Source organism: Rutidosis leptorrhynchoides, chromosome 2, assembly GCF_046630445.1.
Source record: "Rutidosis leptorrhynchoides isolate AG116_Rl617_1_P2 chromosome 2, CSIRO_AGI_Rlap_v1, whole genome shotgun sequence".
NCBI classification, from domain to species: Eukaryota; Viridiplantae; Streptophyta; class Magnoliopsida; order Asterales; family Asteraceae; genus Rutidosis; species Rutidosis leptorrhynchoides.
In genome coordinates, this window is record NC_092334.1 from 57219375 (window position 1) to 57239777 (window position 20403).

Sequence of the window (20403 nt, forward strand, 5' to 3'; positions counted from 1 at the left end):
GTCTTTCTCGACGTTGATCATATTGATGACAACTTTATCTTTCGCCTTCTCACGTTTCTTACCGTCTTCCTTCTGCCAACTGAACGTTTTGTTGGGATCAGCCTTTTTGAATTTTTGTCCGGACAACAAGTGATTGAGTTCACCTGCTTTGATTTTGGTGATGATTTCACGTATCAGCGCCTTGCATTCATCGGTGTCATGGCCATTGTCTTCATGGAACTCACAATACTTGTCTGAATTTTGACCGTCCCATTTTTCCAGTGGTGCCGGAGGGGTAAACTTTGCCTTCGCGTGTTCCGTTAACAGTATCTCCCTTGAGGTTTTGAAGAGGCTGTCGATTAGAGACCCCTTATCATAAGGTTTTTGGCTGCTCTTGTCTTGCCTATGGGGCTTTTCACGTAGCTATTGTGGTTTTTGTTATGGCTTCCACTGCATCTGCTGCTGTCGTGGCGGTGCCTGCTGTCACTTCTCCTCTCCTCTTCTCTTTTCCTCTCTTCCCGACGATACCCAGCCTGTCTCTCCCTCCCCGAGTGTTGATACTGCCTTGCTAACATCACGGCATCTGCAAATGTACCCGGGATGTTCCATCGGAGTTCAGAGACAAGCGACGGGTGTGCATCTTTGTCCAGGCACGTTATGAATCCAGAAATCTGTTGTGTTTCCGGGAGTCCTGGGATTTTTTGACATACCAGCATGTACCTCGTGATGAAGCTTTCAATTTTCTCCCCCCGGTACATCGGGATTTCGTGAGCATACAGGTGTGTATATGTGTGTCGGCGGAGGTTCTGATATTTTATGAGAAACTTTTCCCGCAAGTCTGCGAAGCATGTGATTCCGTTAGGTGGTAATTTTGCGAACCACTCCCTGGCAGCCGACTGTAGTACAGTCGAAAAGAGATGACATGCTACCTCATCACTCCAATGTTGGGTTTTCATGGAACCCTCAAAGATTTGCAGGAAATCGTCCGGGTCAATAGTGCCGTTGTACACCCCCAAAGTGACCGGTATGACGATGTTAGCAGGGAGTATGAAGCTAGCGATCCGTTCGCACAACTTCTGGCTAGTAGCTGACATCTCAACCGATCGCTTTGCTTTGTTACCGGTGATTAGGGCGAACAAATTTTCGAGTGCAGTCCCCTGGACGGCGGGTTGCGAGAGGGAGTGTTTGTATGCCGGCGGCGCAGCCTGCACGAGGAGTTCGATCAGCCATGCGTTTGCGGTAGCTTTGGTGACACCCTCGCTTCCCGCACTGATCTTTAACATTGGGTTGGTTTTCAGAACGTCTAGAGTTTGAGATTGCTGCTTCTCTGCTAGACTGTTATCGTTCAGCATGGACTTTAGCTTTTTGATCACTTGTTTCTCGACGTCGGCTGAGATCATTTTGGTGATCATGTCGGTGTCGTTGTGAGACGATCCGATGCCACTTGAACCACCAGTTTTATGACCAAAAGTGCCGAGCTTCAACCTATCTCCACCGAGTGGTGACCCCTCGTGTATGTCCTCGTCGTCGTCGGAGACATTCATCTCGTCTCTCGACGCATCACCGGAGTGAATGTGAGCGACTGATTGTTTTTGAGGTTGAGGTGGCTCCACCGGTGGTGAGCTTCCTTTGTTTACAGGTGGTTGAACGTCGTCGTTCGTTCCTTTCTTGCTTGACGTTTCTCTGCTTGGTTTCACTGTGTTGTTCGTACCTTTAGGTGGCGCCATTTGATCAAACCAAAATCGTTAAATGTGGATTAGATCTTGAATTTCAGTGCTTGATTTGGGAAAAATAGTAAGTCGAATGTTTTAACTCCAATAATTGTGCAAACCCCGATTTGGAATCTGGATTTCAAGGGCATAAAACAATCGATTGAATTAACCTTATTCGATCGGAATCGAATAAGTTAATATCTTAGAGTGAGGATTGGCTCCGATGATGATCGGAGTGCTGATCAGAGTTAAGCTAACGACTAGAGTAATGCTATTGCAATTGATTTGGGCAGAGTAACATTAATGCATCCAGTGTTCCCCAGATGAAAGATCTTGTTTATGCATTTATAGATGTTTTAGAGGGAATGATACCGTGGCACATGTCCCTTTTGTGACAACCCGGAAATTTCCAACCAAATTTAAACTTTATCTTTATATTATTCCGACACGATAAGCAAAGTTTGATAAGTTAAATCTCATGAATTTTAAATTGTGTTCATACATTCATTATAACCTCGACCAAATTCTGACGATTCAAGAACCGTTATATATAAATAAATATGTATATATATATGTAGATATATATTATAACTTGGGAATATTAATAAAGTATTAAACGTATAATACTTTACATGAACGTATTTGTTTCAATATGATTATCGATGGAATTAGAAGATAATATCAAATGATTGATTTATCAGATACATTGTGATATGATTACGGGTCTATGTTATGAGGTCCACTGTAATTTAAGAAATCTATTCTTTTTGACAACATTCGGAAAATGGTAAAGTGATTTATAAGTAAGAAAGTGGAGTGTAAATAACTTATATGTTGGATATCGACAAGTTAAGTAACTCGACATTTTTCATTAAGATAATTTCATACGTTTATTTAACCTTTGAACTTTATCTCATGCTTCACCAACAGACTGTAATTTAAAAACTTGAAACCTATTATGAATATATATGATTCTATTTTTTTAAAACGTTTTATGATATAACGATTTCCATTATTTTAACCTTTAAACAAAATGATTCTTAAAAATATATTTGGTTTTGGAAAACAGTTTCAAACGTATAAAAACGTTTTCAGTTGAAAAAAGAACTTTATAATTAAAACGTATATAACTTTTATAAATATCTAGAACCACTTTTGACAACTCATTACTTAAGTAGTATGATAAAGATAACGATATTTATATTTTATTTTATTAAATATATATAACGATTTAAATTAATATTATATATATTTATACGCGTATTATACGTACATAGTTTTATACTTTTACTATACTTAAACTTTACCTTTACTTTATTTTTACTTTACTTTAACTTTAATAATTCACTTTAATAATTCATACTTTAATAATTCACTTTAATAATTCAAAAATCTATTTTAAATAGAATTCAGTAGGTTTCATTATTTCATTGAAACTTGAAAACATTTTTCTCTAAACTCTCTCAATCGATTTACATATATATATATTTACTCCGTATTATTTCAAGATATTATTAGTATACATAAAATATTACGACGGAGTACTGTCCGAGTGATTTCAAAATTGTTTTTTGAGTGGGATAGGATTAAGGAAATTATGGGTTATAGCTATGGAGGTAATTGGGTATGGTTCATGGGTATGCTCGTGAGGTCAATATAGTTTTTATCATCTCCGTTGCGTCTACGTACCTTTCCTACAATATTGAATCTCAATATTGATACATGAGTACTCATAATTTAACTTTTACATACTAATAGTGTATCCCTGACTAGTGCTCTAGTATATAGGATTATGCATGTTTGTACTTTTGATATTGCCTTTAGTTAGGTTATGTTGAATCGTAAATTAGTTATATATGCGACTGAGATAAGGTATAAGATATGCATGTCGTTGGAAAGCTAGCGAAAAATTAAGAACTTTTCATTTAGATATCGAATGATTTCGATAAACGGATTTGAAGTTATAGTCCATCGAATTTTTGTATAATTATTAAAAATGATTATTATTATCGTCGTTATTATCGTCGTTCTAGTTTTATCTTATTATTATTATTATTATTATTATTATTATTATTATTATTATTATTATTATTATTATTATTATTATTATTATTATTATTATTATTATTATTATTATTATTATTATTATCATCTTTATCAATAAAAGGATTTATCATTAAAAATTGTTATTTTTATTATTATTACTATCGTTATTATCATTAAAGTTATAATTAGTATTATTATTATTATCTTATTATTATTATTATTATTATTATTATTATTATTATTATTATTATTATCATTATTATTATTATCATTATTAATATATATATCATTATTTAAAAATGGTTATTGTTATTATTATTATATTATCATTATCGTTAATAATGTCATAGTAATTATCATTATTAGTATTATTGTAATTAAAACTAATATTAGTAACACCTAATTATTTTGATTACTATTATTATCATTATTATGAACACGATATAAAAGACGATTAAAAGCTATTAAACGAAATGATTAGGAAATAATGAGTAAGAGTATCATGATGAAATTAAAATATTATAAGATATTGATTTAAGTAAAATTATCGTTCTTATTATTTTTATCATTACTATTATTATTAAAAGTATAGTTAGTATTAAAACTATCATTTTAACAAAAATTATCATTTTAATAGAAATGTCATTGTTACTATAAAATATAATAATTATTATTATTTTAAATAGAATTATTATTTTAAAGATAATATTAAAAATTATCGTAAATATTAAAGTTATCATAATTAGAATTATCGTTTTATCATAATGTCATCTTAGTAATTATAAATATTGATATTTTTATAATAATTATTATTATTACAAAATAATACAACTTTTTCTTACTATCATTATAGATATTATTTTATCAAATAAATATGTGATACAAACATATTTTACTACGTGTAATAAATTACTTTAATAATACCTATCATATTATCTTTATGATATTAAATGAACCCTATAAATTTTATTACTTAATATATATAAAAGTATATTTTATTATATAAATTTTAATATAAAATTTTATTTATTAATAAATGAATTATATTATTTACTTTAATAAATATTTTAAAAATATTTAAAAATATAAAACGATGATATTTAAACTATATATTAATCATGTATAGATTTTTGGAAATTATTTTGAGTCAAATTGACTTTTGTTGACTTTTGCATATTAGTCTCGAGCATTAGGATTGTGGTACACTATGACATGACCTAATTTGTTAGACAAATATTGACCAACACATAAATATATATAATTAATTTAGGTTCGTGAATCCGAGGCCAACCTTGCACTTGTTCAATGATGTTATATGTATTTTTACAACGAAATACAGTATGGTGAGTTTCATTTGCCTTTTTACCCTTTATATTTTTGGGCTGAGAATACATGCGCAATTTTTTTAAATTTTTTACGAAATAGACACAAGTAATCGAAACTACATTATATGGTTGAATGATCGAAGCTGAATATGCCCCTTTTTGCTTGGTAGCCTAAGAATTAGGGAACATCACTAATTTTGAGAATTAGTGCACGCCTAATTGACGCGAATCCTAAAGATAGATCTATTGGGCCTAACGAACCCCATCCAAAATAACGGATGCTTTAGTACTTCGAATTCGTTTTTATCATGTCCGAAGGATTTCCTGGAATGATAGGGGATATTCTTATATGCATCTTGTTAATGTCGGTTACCAGGCGTTCAATCCATATGAATGATTTTTGTCTCTATGCATGGGACGTATATTTATGAGAACTGGAAATGAAATTCTTGTGGTCTATTAAAATGATGAAAATGATCGATTATGATAAACTAATGAACTCACCAAACTTTTTGTTGACACTTTAAAGCATGTTTATTCTCAGGTGTTAAAGAATTCTTCCGCTGTGTATTTGCTCATTTTAAAGATATTACTTGGAGTCATTCATGGCATATTTCAAAAGACGTTGCATTCAAGTCGTTGAGTTCAATAGAGATTATTATTAAGTAAATGACAGAATAGGTCATTTATAGTTGAATCTTATGAAATGGTATGCATGCCTGTCAATTTTCGATGTAAAGATAGTTTATCTTTTAAAAACGAATGCAATGTCTGAAAAATGTATCATATAGAGGTCAAATACCTCGCGATGTAATTAACTATTGAGAATCGTTTATAATGTATATGAACGGGTCCTTTCAGTTGGTATCAGAGCGGTGGTCTTAGCGAACCAGGTCTGTATTAGTGTGTCTAACTGATAGTCGTTAGGATGCATTAGTGAGTCTGGACTTCGACCGTGTCTGCATTGTCAAAAGTTTTGCTTATCATTTTTGTCAGAAATTGCATGCTTATCATTCTTAGTCTAGACACGTCTTACTGCATTGATTGCATGAATAGTGTATAGACAAAATTCATATCTTAGCGTATCTGTTACTGTAAACCTTGCCTGACATATCCCGTAAATTCCTCCGTAATCTACGAAATCTTTTGCGCAATATATATAGATAATCTATGTAATTAGAATACCACCCGATAGCCGGAAAAACATTTCATATCGAAAAATCGTTTATTCAATAGAACGAAATGGAATTCGTCATTAGTTAAAGTCCCTCGAATTCCGATATGGAATCCCACTTAAGCTCCGAAAGTAGTGTGACTGGAATGGATCAACCAATCAGCCATCATCTATTTTGGATGAATTGGGGATGGGTTCGTAGCCTCCTCAATCATTGGAGACAAGAAGAAGGCAATCCTTTCCATCCACCACATTGCCCTCTTGGCGAAGAACCTGAAGCACTTACCGGCGAACCTGTCCGAAACACCATTTTCTCTCTCATTTCCAGAGTATATCGTCACGATTATATACTACATCAAATTCTAGATTTTATTTATCCGCTCGTCCGAACCGACAATCACCCCGGTGTAATAGAAGAAGTCAACGAGCTTCACGTTCGGGTAGTGGCTTTGGAGAATATGGTACAAAGATTACAAACACCAGCAGCAGCACCAACAGCATAACCAGTACTACCATCATCAACGCCAACAGTACCATTACCACCCCAACCACAACCGTGTCGTAAACCTCAACTTTACAATCTGTCCCATGAGCACCAATGTCATACACCTAGTAGATACCAAGGAATACCAACAACAACAAACGATGAAGTGTTGATTCATAACTTCATTGGAGAAACGCTCTGCGGCGATTATGTAATCTCTAAAGTCTTAGAGATTATCTATTCTAACCCTAACCATAAATCAGATGAGTGAATCGAAATGATAGAAGGAAGAGTAGAAACCCTGACAAGAATGATGCGTGATTTATAAGTTAGACTTGTTTTACCAACAACATCAACAATACCGTAGCATCATGATAATGCTAAAAACGAACATATATTTCATAGCATTATCCCTCAAGAAAGACAAGCTTTTAGTTGCAATTGTTCTATTTACAAGTGATATTCGTTTAAATAATAAAAGGTGAAGATAAAAGACAGATTCGACAAATTGAAGACGCAAACGACCAAAAAGCTCAAAAGTACAAAATACAATCAAAGTGGTTCCAATTACTGATAAGAAACGTCTCAAAATTACAAGAGTACAAGACGCGAAACGTAAAGTACAAGATATTAAATTATACGCAAGGACGTTCGAAAATCTGGAACCGGGACCAGAGTCAACTCTCAACGCTCAACGCAACGGACTAAAAATTATGAGTCATCTATGCACATGAATATAATATAATATATAATTAATTCTTAAATTAATATATATATTATATTATATATAAAAACCGTCTGCAAGCTAGGAGCCAAAGTCTTGTGAGCTGAAAAAAGGGGCCATGCGATTGCATGGCCTGGAAGGCAAAAAGCCATGCGATTGCATGGAGGTAGGTGACAGCCCACATGCCTATAAATTCGCGGTTTTTGATCATCATATATCATCTTTTTCTTCTTTCTCTCATACGTAAGAATATATATATATATATATATATATATATATATATATATATATATATATATATATATATATATATATATTATATTTTAATTTTAATTTTAATTTTAAATTCTAATAATAAGGGTATGTTAGCGAATGTTGTAAGGGTGTAAGTCGAAATTCTGTCCGTGTAACGCTACGCTATTTTTAATCATTGTAAGTTATTTTCAACCTTTTTACATTAATGTCTCGTAGCTAAGTTATTATTATGCTTATTTAAGACGAAGTAATCGTGATGTTGGGCTAAAATAATTAAAATTGGGTAATTGGGCTTTGTACCATAATTGGGGTTTGGACAAAAGAACGACACTTGTGGAAATTAGACTATGGGCTATTAATGGGCTTTATATTTGTTTAACTAAATGATAGTTTGTTAATTTTAATATAAAGATTTACAATTGGACGTACCTATAAATAACCATATACACTCGATCGGACACGATGGGCGGGATATTTATATGTACGAATAATCGTTCATTTAACCGGACATGGGAATGGATTAATAGTCTATGGAATTATTAAAACAGGGGTGAAATTATGTACAAGGACACTTGGCGTAATTGTTAACAAAGTATTAAAACCTTGGGTTACACGCAGTCGATATCCTGGTGTAATTATTAAACAAAGTATTAAGACCTTGTTACAGTTTAAGTCCCCAATTAGTTGGAATATTTGACTTCGGATATAATGATAATTTGACGAGGACACTCGCACTTTATATTTATGACTGATGGACTGTTATGGACAAAAAACAGACGGACATATTAAATAATCCAGGACAAAGGACAATTAACCCATGGGAATAAACTAAAATCAACACGTCAAACATCATGACTACGGAAGTTTAAATAAGCATAATTCCTTTATTTTCATATTTAATTGCACTTCTAATTATAGCACTTTTATTTATTGTCATTGTATTTAATTGCACTTTTAATTAACGCACCTTTTAATTATCGTACTTTTTAATTATCGCAATTTCATTATCGTTATTTACTTTACGCTTTAAATTAAGTTATATTTATTTTCAATATTTTACATTAGGTTTTAACTGCGACTAAAGTTTAAAAATTGACAAACCGGTCATTAAACGGTAAAAACCCTCTTTTTATAATAATAATATTACTTATATATATATTTGTATTTTTATAAGTTAAAACTAATATAGCGTTAAGTTTGTTTAAAAGATTCCCTGTGGAACGAACCGGGCTTACTAAAAACTACACTACTGTACGATTAGGTACACTGCCTATAAGTGTTGTAGCAAGGTTTAGGTATATCCATTCTATAAATAAATAAATATCTTGTGTAAAATTGTATCGTATTTAATAGTTTTTCATAGTAAAATATAAGCTATTTCATATACACCTCGCATAACACCAAGTATTTTTGGCGCCGCTACCGGGGAGCATTCTTGTTTAAACGCCGGAAGCGCAACGCTATATAAAAAAATTATTAATTTTTAGTTTACTTTATAAAAATACGCTTTTGTAAAAATACGTTTTAAATATTTGAAAATATAAAAAGAAAAAACAAAATATTTATATATTTTTAATAGTTTGTTAAATACATATAAAATTATAAAGTTTTTATTTTTATTTAAAAATTAAGTTTTTATTTAATTTATATATATATATTTTGTATTAATATAAAACAAAAAACTGGAAAAAAATATATAAAAACCACTCGGCCCGATCACTGTAACGACCCAAAGTCTGGCCCGAATTCGCAAGCCATGCGATCGCATGGTAAAACAACTAACACCTCATGCAATCGCATGAGGTGAGTTGACAGGTCTGGTAACCTCAGCCGCCAGTTTAGAGTTAATAATTATTATTATTATTTAATTTAAACCCTAATTAGGGTTAGATTAATTAATTAGTTAATTTAGTTTTTATTTAATTTGTATTTTAAGTTTAATTAGTTTAATAAATATATAAAATTAATAGTTTTATAAAATAAATAATATAAAAATAATATTTTTATAAAAATTGTACTTTTTACAACTTTAAGTTTATTTTTATATTTTGTATCTTTTTATTTGTTTTAGCGTAATATTTGTATTTTTCGCTCGTATTTAGTTTTAAGTCATAGTTTTTGCCATAGTTATTTTTATTTCTAGATTTTTAGGATTTGCCGTAAAATCCCTTAAGTGCTTTTTCTTTAGATTAAGATCTAGGTGCTTTAGAATTTTGCGACGCCGTTTTTATATTTTTGTACCTTTTTAAGTTATTGCCATTTGGGATATAGAATTCTTTTAAGCTTTAATATTTTTGGACGCAACTTTTAATTTTCAGTTTTTAGTTCCTTTTTAAGTATTGACATGCTACTTTCTTATTTTTATTTTTTTGACGCCATTTTTCGACGTTCTCTTTTTCTTTCTTATTTCTCGCCATTCTAGTTTTTAGGACATAGAATTTTCTATTTCTTCTCTAATATTTCTTTAAATTTCAACGAAAAATTATTTTAAACGGTTAAATTGATAGACATCAAAATTTTCTGGTTCGTAGTAATAGTTGGATTTGTACGTGGACCGGGTTATTGGAGCCAAACAGTACTCAATTATATTGAGACCAAACGATTCCTGCCCCTCTGCTGCATCTTTTGGCTATTCGAAATGTGAGTAAAATTAGAAAAGTCTATTAATTTGATAACTTATATAATTTTTCTTATTTTTATAACTAATAGGATAATCAGTGAATGCACCGAGCAAGACGTTCACCACTTTTTGTACGTTCACCACCTGTAACTCGATCAAGACATCTAGCAAATATTGTCGCTGTTGATTTTTCTTTAGAATCGTCATTCAGTCGGCCAAGTATTCCAATTCAAATTTCCGAAAATCCATTTTTTGAACCCGACCTCACAATTGAGAATCCGGAGAATATTCAGGGACAATTCATAGATCCTGAACCATTAATCTTTCCTCCGGAACCACCAATCATTCAAACAGAGATTGTTGAGGAACCAACTATTAAATCAGAATCCTTTAGTGATTCAGATTCAACAAATTCAATCATGGAGAATCTGGAACCTTTAAGTATGGAAGACCGAATGCGAGCTAAACGCACTGGCCAAGGTCACGTAATTACTCAACCAGACATTAATGCGCCAGATTATGAAATCATGGGACAAATTCTATACATGGTAACTAATCAATGCCAATTTAGTGGTGCGCCGAAGGAAGATCCAAATGAACATCTTCGTACCTTTAACAGGATCTGTACTCTATTTAAAATCAGAAAAGTGGAGGATGAACAGATATATCTTATGTTATTTCCCTGGACTTTAAAGGGAGAAGCCAAAGATTGGTTGGAATCGTTACCTGAAGGGGCGATTGATACATGGGACGTTTTAGTTGAAAAAATTTCTTAAACAATTCTTTCCGGCATCTAAAGCCGTAAGACTTCAAGGAGAAATTGTTACGTTCACACAGAAGCTAAATGAAACTCTATATGAGGCGTGGACAAGATTTGGAAAGTTATTAAGAGGATGTCCGCAACATGGTTTAGACACCTGTCAAATAGTACAAATATTCTACCAAGGATGCGACATCACTTCAAGAAAAGACATAGATATAGCAGCTGGTGGTTCCATTATGAAAAAAACAGCAACTGATGCTTACAAAATTATTGATAACACTGCTTCCCACTCACATGAGTGGCACCAAGAAAAAGATATCGTTAGATCATCTAAAGCAGCTAGAGCCGATTCTAGCCATGACTTAGATTCCATTTCTGTAAAGATAGATGCTGTCGAGAGACGAATGGAAAAGATGACTAAGGATATTCACTCAATACGAATTAGTTGTGAGCAGTGTGGAGGACCACATTTGATAAAAGATTGTCTCAGTATTGAGCTAACAATAGAACAAAGAGAGAATGTTTCATAGATAAACCAAAGGCCTGGAAATAATTATCAGAATAATTATCAACCGCCAAGACCAATCTACAATCAAAACCAGAATTATAACCGAAATGTTTCATACAACAACCAATAAGGTCCTAGTAATCAACAAGTATCCAATAATACTTACAATCAGCAAAGACCTAATTTTCAAAATAAACCACCACAAACCGATGATAAAAAGCCAAATTTAGAAGATATGATATCGAAGCTAGTTGAATCTCAAACACAGTTTTTTACATCGCAAAAACAAATCAATGAACAAAATGCTCAAGCATTTAGAAATCAACAAGCTTCTATTCAAAATCTGGAACAAGAAGTAAGTAACCTAGCAAGGTTAATAGGTGAAAGAAAACCGGGAAGTCTACCTAGTGATACAAATGCTAACCCACGGAATGAAACAGCTAAAGCCATTACCACAAGAAGTGGTATTACACTTAAACCACCTGAAATACCTGTAATTTCTGATGAAGCTATTCCTACTCCACAAGAACCACAATCTGAACAAGATAAGGAAAAAGAACCGGTAGTTGAAAAGGTTAATGAAGATAACACAGTTAAGGCTAAACCTTATGTTAAACCATACCAACCACCACTTCCTTACCCGAGTAAAATGAGAAAAGAGAAACTTGAAGCCGAGCAATCCAAATTTTTGGATATGTTTAAATAGATAAATGTCAATCTTTCTTTCATTGACGTGATTTCAGGAATGCCTAGATATGCTAAATTTCTGAAAGATCTAATCACAAATAGAAAGAAAATAGAAGAACTCTCAGCTGTTACTATGAATGCTAATTGTTCAGCAGTGCTGTTGAATAAGATACCAGAAAAACTATCAGATCCAGGAAGTTTCACAATTCCATGTTTTCTGGGTAGTCTTAGTTCAATAGAAGCATTGGCAGACTTAGGTACTAGTATAAATTTAATGCCATATTCACTATACACCAAACTAGACCTTGGAGAATTGAAACCAACACGAACAAGCATACAACTAGCCGATCGATCAATAAAATATCCTAGAGGGATAATGGAGAACATGCTAGTTAAAGTTGGTACTTTAGTATTTCCAGTAGATTTTGTTGTTTTGGACATGGAAGATGACTCTCAAGTTCCTCTCATATTAGGAAGACCATTCTTAAACACGGCTAAAGCAATGATAGACGTGTTTGGTAAGAAATTGACCCTAAGTATAGAGGACGAGAGTGTTACCTTTTCTGTTGATAGAGCAATGCAACAACCGCAATCTGCAGATGATACATGTTATTATATTCAAACTATAGATTCACATACATAATTGTTAGAAGAATTTCCAGAATTACAAGGAACAGGAGAATATTCTTTAGGAGAAGGAACTGAACCAATTGATGAAACTGAAATGTTAGCTACACTTATGGCTAATGGATATGAACCAACAACAGAAGAAATTCAAATGCTAAAAGAAGAAGACAGATATCGATATAAATCATCGATAGAAGAACCACCGACATTAGAGTTAAAGCCACTTCCAAACCATTTGGAATATGCTTATTTACATGGTGAATCTGAATTACCTGTAATAATATCGTCTTCTCTTACTGAAAATGAAAAATCTCAACTCATTTCTATGTTGAAAGCTCATAAACCAGCTATTGCATGGAAGATTCATGATATTAAAGGAATAAGTCCTTCGTATTGCACACATAAAATCCTTATGGAAGAAGGTCATAAAACGTATGTGCAACGCCAACGAAGACTAAATCATAATATGCAAGATGTTGTTAAGAAAGAAATTATTAAACTACTTGATGCAGGTTTAATTTATCCAATTTCTGATAGTCCATGGGCAAGCCCAGTTCAATGCGTACCTAAGAAGGGTGGCATGACTGTCATCACAAATGAGAAAAATGAGCTTATTCCTACTAGGACTGTAACAGGATGGCGTGTTTGTATAGATTATAGAAAATTAAATGACGCCACCAGAAAAGATCACTTTCCCTTACCTTTCATTGATCAAATGTTGGAAAGATTAGCCGGAAATAGTTACTATTGTTTTCTTGACGATTTTTCTGGATATTTTCAAATTCCAATAGCACCCGAAGACCAAGAGAAAACCACATTCACATGCCCTTATGGTACTTTTGCTTACAAACGCATGCCATTTGGACTTTGCAACACCCCTGCAACCTTTCAAAGGTGCATGATGGTGATTTTTCACGACATGATAGAAGAATGCATGGAAGTTTTCATGGATGACTTTTCAGTCTTCGGTGATACTTTTGAATCATGTTTAGTTAATCTTGAACGAATGCTTATTAGATGTGAACAATCAAATGTAGTTCTTAATTGGGAGAAATGCCATTTCATGGTTAAAGAAGGCATCGTTCTTGGACATAAAATCTCAAAGGAAGGAATTGAAGTGGATAGAGCTAAAGTAGATGTAATTGCTAAACTTCCATATCCCACCAATGTTAGAGGAGTTAGGAGTTTTCTAGGGCATGCCGGTTTTTACCGACGTTTCATAAAAGATTTTTCTAAAATTGCCACTCCTATGAATAAACTCCTAGAAAAGGATGCTCCATTCATCTTTTCAGATGAATGCACCAAATCTTTTAATATTCTTAAAGAAAAACTCACTAATGCGCCGATCATGATAACGCCAAATTGGAATCTACCGTTTGAACTAATGTGCGAAGCAAGTGATTTTGCAATGGGAGCCGTTTTAGGACAAAGGATTGAAAAACGATTTCAACCTATTTATTATGCTAGTAAGACGTTACAAGGAGCACAAATGAATTACACAACTACTGAAAAAGAACTCCTTGCTATTGTCTTTGCTTTTGACAAATTTTGTTCATATCTCGTTCTAGCTAAAACGGTGGTCTATACCGACCATTCTGCTCTTAGATACCTATTTTCGAAACAAGATGCCAAACCAATATTAATCCATTGGATCTTACTCTTACAAGAGTTTGATATTGAAATCCGAGACAAAAAGGGAGCAGAAAATCTCGCCGCTGATCATCTTTCTCGTCTTGAAAATCCCGAATTAGAAGTTCAAAATGAATCGGCCATACAAGACAACTTTCCTGATGAATATCTATTGAAGATAGATTATAATGAAATTCCATGGTTTGCAGACTATGCAAACTACTTAGTATGTGGATTCCTTAAAAAAGGATTATCGTACCAAAAACGAAAGAAATTCTTTAGTGATATAAAACACTATTTCTGGAAAGATCCACATTTGTTTAAAAGTTGTCCCGATGGAATAATACGCCGATGTGTATTCGGAGATGAAGCTAGTAAAATTTTGAACCATTGTCACACAGGACCAACAGGAGGGCATTATGGGCCTCAACTCACAGCAAGAAAAGTTTACGATGCTGGATTCTATTGGCCTACAATTTTCAAAGACGCACACCTTCTTTGCAAATCCTGTGATGCTTGTCAAAGGGCCAGAAAAATAAGTCAACGTGATGAAATGCCACAAAATGTCATTCAAGTATGTGAAGTATTTTACATTTGGGGTATTGACTTTATGGGTCCATTTCCAAAATCTCATAATAATCTATATATTCTCGTTGCCATTGATTATGTATCTAAATGGGCGGAAGCACAAGCTCTCCCAACTAACGATGCACGAGTTGTAGTCAACTTTTTAAAACGTCTTTTTACAAGGTTTGGAACACCGAAAGCTTTAATAAGTGATCGGGGTACTCATTTCTGTAATAATCAACTTGAGAAAGTTCTTAAAAGATATGGAGTAACTCATAAAATCTCCACCGCTTATCATCCACAGACAAGTGGACAAGTTGAAAATACCAACCGAGCTTTAAAACATATTCTAGATAAAACCGTAGGATCAAATCCGAAAGAATGGTTCATGAAATTGGAGGATGAACTCTGGGCTTTTAGAACAGCCTACAAAACTCCAATTGGAACCACACCTTTTAGACTCGTTTACGGAAAAGCATGTCATCTTCCAGTAGAAATTGAACACAAAGCATTTTGGGCTTTGAAGACATGTAATCTTGATTTACATGAAGCGGGACGTCTATGGTTAAGTCAATTAAACGAATTAGAAGAATTAAGACATGAAGCATATGAAAATTCATTAATCTATAAAGAAAGAACGAAGAAATGGCATGATAAAAGAATCAGAAGTTCAAAAGAATTTAAAGAAGGAGACAGAGTTCTTCTTTTCAATTCACGATTCAAGCTATTTCCTGGAAAATTGAAATCAACATGGTCTGGACCATTCATAGTCAAAAGAGTTTTCCCATACGGAACAGTAGAATTAATAAATTCAAATGGGATTGAATTTAAGGTTAATGGTCACAGAGTTAAACACTACATAGATAGTTCAATGGAAGTTGACAACGAAGTTAATCATAATTTCAACACCGCAGCTAACTAAGTGTGGGGAGAATCAAGTTTTTAAAAGATTATATGTATTTCTGTTAGAGTTAGATTTTCTGTTTTCGTGTAGTTTTCTGATTTTTTTTTTTTTTAGGTTTTTACGAGATGAAGACTTCCTGTGAACTAAACCGTGGTCTAATGCTACACGCTTTGATCACTAAACGTAATAATGACACACTTCCAAGTGAATTGGTATCATTAATCAGAGGTAAATTGGACGGAGTAAGAAAAGAATCCAGAAACGAAAATAATAAATTACAATTTGGTAAAGGAAAATCAAAATCCGCAGCGAAAAGAAGAGCACGACACCTTGAAAGATGTCACAAATGTGGAAAATGGTCACACGAAGGAAAATGCTCGATGAATCAGACATATTCCAATACCGAATTTGTTACTCTATGCAGAGACGGACCGTTCAAATGTTTAGAAGAAAAATCGTTGAATGCTAGAGGTTACGCCTATGTAGCTATGGAAAACCAATTAGTCCGACTATCTTATGAGTGGGCTAGAGCATATCAGTGAGAATACTATCTCACAGGTAAGTATGTACAGTTATTATTTTTATTTTTATTATTTTTAACCTTTTGATAATAAACGCTAATTTGTTCGCTATAAAGTATTAAATTGGTATTCAATAAAATTAGGTCTTGCGACCGAAATTATTGATATCATACAAAAATTTATTACATCACTTTGAAATTTACTGTTTATTCTTAAGGTATAAATATCTTTAATCAATCAACCCAAAATATTTCAAAAATTCGTCATGAGTTAAACTAGGTAATATAACCGAAATTACTTTACCGAAAAGAGAGGCGTATATTTTTGATAATATTTGATTGATTAAAGTGGGATAAAAGACCAAAAAGATTTTTAATTTTATTTTTACCATGTTTTTAAAATTAATATTTAAAAATTAAATTAATATTGTGAAATTTTTAAAATCAATATATTTAAGTTTGTAAATATTTGAAAAATTAATATTTTTAATATAAGTTTGTATGCATAAAAAAAATATAATATAAGTTTGATGTGAATTTTTAATTATTAATAATATGAATTTTTAATTTTATGCATTTTTAATTTAAGTTTGGTGTGAATTTTAAAACAAAAATTTACTTTATTTCGCTAAGTTAAAAATTTGATTTTTAAAATTCGTCGTGAGTTGAAGACTAGGTCGTTGAACTGAAATTGCTCTACCCAAGGGAGGGACGAGAACTTTTATGATCATTATTTTTAATCTTATTGAATTAAAGTATGCCAAAAACATTTAAAAACTCAAAAATCTTTATTTTAAAACAACGCTTAAAAATGATAAATTTTAAAATTTTGTCGAGGGACGGACTAGGACAACGATCCGAAACACCCTCATCCTAAAAAGAAACAAATTTTTAAAATTTAAGTTAATTTTATGTTTTATTAAGTTAGAAGGTTTTTATATAAAAAAAAAGCCAAAATCACTGTACCCGGACCCCATGCGATCGCATGGGTTTTGAACTTCAACTCCATGCGATCGCATGGAGCTGAAAAACGGGCCAGAAACAAAAAGCTCAGAGAGCTGAGTTCTTCACACCACCACACACACAATACACGAAAACTCTCCCAAAACCCTTTCAATTTTCATCAAATTTTCACCAAATTCAACCAAATTTTTCGCTACAATCCGCTCTAAACATGAATTTGCTAAGGAGTTTATCAAAAAGGGTAACAATTTCACCCCTAAATCTCTTTAAATTTGATTTTTAGTGTTCTTGAGCTATATTTTTCCTAATTTAATTTTGTTAATTTCTAGTGTAATTAGTGTTAAATTGTTTGTATATTATGCATGTATAACCTAGATTAATGCTATTTAACATGATTTAAAGCCAAAAACTTCAAAATTTTTAGAAATCTAGGGTTTGTGTTCTTGAGCAATTTGGGGCTTTTTGATATAAACAGGTTATGGCCGATTTTTGTCATGAATTATTGCTAAATTGAGTAGTGTAACATGTTTAGGTAGTTAAATGATTCAAACATTGATCCTAAACATGATTTTTGAAGATTAAAGTGGACTTTTTTAGGTGCAAAATTCATGAACTTGATTAATTTGATATAATTGCCATTTGAGACTTATTTAATTGTTAGTAATGACTATTTTGATATGTTATTTGAGTTAATGCTTATGAACTTTGTATACATTTATGTGCTTATTTGAAAAAGTGTAGAATTGTAAAAATTGTGAAAATGTGTATAAGTTTAATTTTGATTTAACATGTTATTGTAATTATTTCAAGTTGTTATTTTGCTAACACTAATGCATATTTGGATGCACAAATTTTGTGTTTAATGTGTTTTGCAGAGAGCCGATACTGGAGGTTCATCATCATCATCATCATCTAGACGACATGCTCCAGAACCAGAACCAGAAATGCAATATGAACCTGAACAAGTACCACAACAGGAACCACAACAACAACAACCTGATCAAAATGTACCTTATTATGATCCGCTACAGTCTATTGATGACTTCATAGTATTTCCGAGACATCCGCCAGTAGAATACCCAACGATTCCTAAACATACATTGCATCCTAATCTGAGATTCGATAGAAGCTAGAGAGATTACCCATCATATCAAAATAATAAATTCAAATTAGTAACAAAAGAGGTAGAGGTGCCTAGGGTAATTGATTAGGATCCTTTGGAAAGGGTCCAACTTGCTGACCGAGTTAGATAGCATTTGATCCAAAGGTATGGCAGTTCTTCTTTTACTGATTGGGAACGCTTATTCACCATTCGTAGACCTGTATATAAGAAATGGTGTGTTGAGCTGATGAGTACTATAGCGTTAAATGTAGATGTAGATAGGTTTGATGATAGAAGTTTTCTTAGATTTATCCTTGGCCGTAGGATGTACAGGATGTCCATGCTAGACATGGCCAGGGTTTTGCAGATATATACTCCTGGTGAGTTACTACTACCCGATTGTATGAGTTTCATTTATCGTGGTGAAAGGGTAGATAGGAATTTTAACGCGGACGCCATTTGGAGGCGTATGTCAAACTATAATGTTTTTACACTGGAAGGAAAACACTCCTATTTACATATTAACAAAGCCGAGCTTCGTATAATTCATAGATTTTTGGCTAACTCGATTACACAGAGAGGTCACAATAAGGAGAAAATGATCTTACATGATTTATTTTACCTAAAGTGTATTCGAAACCCGAGAAGCTTTGTTAATATCCCTTACTGTGTTGGTTTTTATTTATCTAAGATGGTTGAAGGAATACAGGAAGGGGGGATAATTGGAGGAGGTATTTTTGTTACTCTTATTGGAGAGTATTTAGGTGTAGATAAGGACCAAGGGGTCCACTTTTAGAATGTAGGGAACATGTTGAACATTTAGGATTGAGGGTTTATGCGGGTGCTAAGGTATTGAAGAGTAGACGCAACCAGACAATACCCTATGAAGGTAGTCATCCACAGGTAGAGAGAGGATCAGACGAGGAAATGGAGGAAGCGGATGACATTAGGGATGTCATTCGGGAGGCTATGACTGATGTCTACCAGCATATAGATGAGGTAGATATGACAAACGCGGAGAGATTTCGTCAGATGGAGCAGTGGTGTCATAACCCGACCTTAACCATAAGGAGGAATACAATAACATATGATTTCATCACGAGGTATTGACCTCTATATGCGACATTTTTCAAAAACTGCATTCGTTTTTACAATACAAACCATAGCTTTTATTACAAATACAAGGTTTAAACAACTTAATAATGATTATCATTTAGCGATAATCTTAGACTTACAAACTTTACATGTGATAATAACAATACGACTTCCAACATATTTTACATTACAAATCCTCCGATACGCAGTTTTATTTTTGACACAAATATGCATACTCAAGATCCTGCTTAAATTCAACATGTTGCAGCGGAAGCTTTTAGTTATCACCTGGGAATAAACATGCTTAAAACGTCAACATAAAGTTGGTGAGATATAGGTTTAATGCCGGCAGCGTTATAAATATAGACCACAAGATTTCATATATAAACGTTTTAATAAAAATATTCTAAGTTATTGAGCACTTGATAACCATACTTAACATTTAATCAACGTCGCATATTCCCTTTATTATGAAATCTTACTACACCGTACCAAGTGTAGTCACCGAAACGAAGTAATGTGCAACCGTTGAATACTGGTCGTCCAGTCCGGTTGGGGTTGTCAGGCCCGATAGATCTATCAACAGGATTCGCGTTTACAATACCTCATGTAAATAGTAGTTACCAAGTTACAGGGAAGTATGCCAGTGGTACAACTCAACGTAGAATATATATTTTTAATCACTTGTGTCCATAACGTAAATCATAAAATGCATGTAT